This window comes from Triticum aestivum, chromosome 3B, assembly GCF_018294505.1.
Source record: "Triticum aestivum cultivar Chinese Spring chromosome 3B, IWGSC CS RefSeq v2.1, whole genome shotgun sequence".
Lineage (NCBI taxonomy): Eukaryota > Viridiplantae > Streptophyta > Magnoliopsida > Poales > Poaceae > Triticum > Triticum aestivum.
In genome coordinates, this window is record NC_057801.1 from 842,118,384 (window position 1) to 842,120,983 (window position 2,600).

The following is a 2,600-nucleotide window of genomic DNA, read 5'->3' on the forward strand; positions in this document are numbered from 1 at the left end:
GGTTCCATTCAGTCTGTTTGAAACTAGAGTTCTGCCTTATTTCTATGTATCAAACATGAGTGCTATTTTGTTACATTTGGTCGTTATGTATGTGATTCATGTGAAACTATGTTGGTTGTACCTCTGTAAACTTATATCACTTATTTTAGTAAATTGTTGGCTGTTTCATGCTTATTTGCCTCACCTATTATCTTTTAATTAAAATGGCTCAAAGTGTGAGAAACAGCGATGGCCAAGGGAAAGGGGAAGGCTGATGGTGATGGGTGCTCTCGTGAGAGGACTATTTCCTGGACTGATGATCAGACCAATTTATGTTGGATTGGTGCATTGAATACATGAAGGAACAATATGCGGGATTTAGGTTCAGGAAGCATCATCGTATGAAGTGTGCTGATGCTTTAAATAGAAAATTTGCTATGGGGGTGACACTTGCTCAAGTTGATCGTCACTTCAGGCACTACAAAGAAAATTGAAAGTACATTGCCGCCACAATTAGCAAGAGTGGCAATGTTTTTGATGATATTAGATGTGTGGTAACTATCTCCGAGTCTGAAAAGTCTTGCCTCAATGTACGTATAATTTAGTTTCTTTTTGAAACTTAATATGGCTAATTGAGTTAGGATCTTAATTTGTGTGTGCTTGTCATGCAGGATAGAGCAAGGCGCTTGCTTTCTAAGCCCATCAAGTTCTACTATGAGATGCAGGAGCTATTCATAGGCACTAGTTCTGATGGTTCTTTGTCCATGGACCAGCATACATGCACAATTGATTCTGATGACTCGGACAATGATGAAGGGTTGTATGACCTCAACTGCTATCCATGGTATGAGGGCCCTCTTGAGGAGGATTCTGACACTTTGCCAACAACACATTGTCCTAAAATACCTCCAGTACCTGTAGGTGGTGATAATTCATCATCTAGCACTACCGAGTTGGTAAGAAGCGCCCAAGAGGTAGCAGGTCACCTACTAAGAAGCCAATAAAAACTAAGAGTCGTTTCGTGGAGTCCGCTGAAGAAATCAACTCTACATTGAGGTCACTCCAGTAATCCCTTGCTGCCGCTCCTCCTCTAATGCCCCAAGTTGTTGATCCTTATGCTAGTTTATGGAAGAGGTTGGAGGAACTCCCAATTACCACAGATCAAAGAATTACTGTTGGTGTGCACTTATCTTACAAGGACAATGAAGGTTTGTGTGGTTTGTTATGCAGTGCAAGTGACAAAACTTTTGAAACTTGGGTTTGCAAGTTCTTTGCTGACAAAGATCGTGTTTATAGCAACCTGTGAAGTTATCTAGTTGCTAACTTGTCATGTCTAGAAGTTGGCAACTTGTGAAGTTTAGAAGATGGCAACTTTTGGTATTTAGGAGATGAACTTGTGCTACGGCTACTGCTTTTGGGAAGTAGATCTTTTGATGTGTGGTGAAACACTTTAATGTAACTTGGCCAAAACTTGTGCTATTGCTATGACTATCACTTGACTTTATAATGATGGACGGAACTTGCACGTATCTATCTTATTTTCTATCTTGATTATGAGTTTGTAGTTTTGAATTATTTTGTACAGATGGGATTAACAGAAAATGCTCCAGGTTATTTTTTATGGTTACTATTATTGCGAAAAAATCTTCTTACATTTACTGGAGCATGTTGTAGTATGATTGCTTTGCAAGACAAATGGGAAGTAATCTCATCACTCCAGCAGTAAGGTGATTCTAACCACCTGTGGCAGGAAACCGTGGCAGGAAACCAAACACAAACCATAACTTTTTGCCAAACATTTGTGGAAGTCATCCAAACACACGCCACACAAAATCTGTCACGCCTAACCTAAGGCATGGCTACCAACCAAACAGTTTGATTTTGCCACACATTATGACAAGCCACAGGTGTGGCTAGTACCTCACCTTAGGCGTGGCAATTTGAGTCTCCAACCAAACAGCCCCTTCTTACTCGACAGATCTGCCCCGCCAGGGCCGTGTCTTGGAAGCTTCTATATGCACGGTGGTAGTACTCCACTCGTCAAGGAATGGTGGCTGGCTGCAGTTTGATGGACCCATCAATTTCAGCAAGTTGTACTGTCTTGTTGCGTGAAAAGACTCTTACACGGTCGCTCGTCACAACGCGCGATCCCCTTCATCGGTTCCCAATCAGCCTATGACACTGATGATTTCCTTTCCAAATTAACAACAGTTGTCCGCCTAATCCCTTGACCATGCAAGCAACACATCCATGCATGCATAGAATATAATATACACCTAATCTCCCCCCCCCCCCCCCCCCGGTTTCTGGGGTGGGGGTCGGGGGGCAGCAAGACTTTCCTTTTAATCGTCTCTAAACTCATAATGGAACTGCTTCGCACTTACCTAATTAGCCAAAAGCTTCCTGTCGGAAAGCGAGCGCTGGAGTGCGCGAGCGCGAATTAGCCTTCCCTTTTCTTGTTGCGTTGTGCTGCACAACCATGCTTGCATGCCGTGTACCCATCCATCCATTAACTCAATCGGCTGAGCGTGGATTTAAAAGTGTGATATATCAGCCTGGTTGTAATCGGAAGTATCACATACTAGTATCATGCATGTGATACTAGTGTATGATACTACCTC

At 42.5% G+C, this 2,600-nt stretch overlaps 1 pseudogene; it reads left to right on the forward strand.

Moving 5' to 3' along the window:
* Nucleotides 1-228: 228 nt before the first annotated feature.
* LOC123067028 (uncharacterized) lies at nucleotides 229-1,298 on the forward strand (annotated as a pseudogene).
* The last annotated feature ends 1,302 nt before the right edge of the window (nucleotides 1,299-2,600 follow it).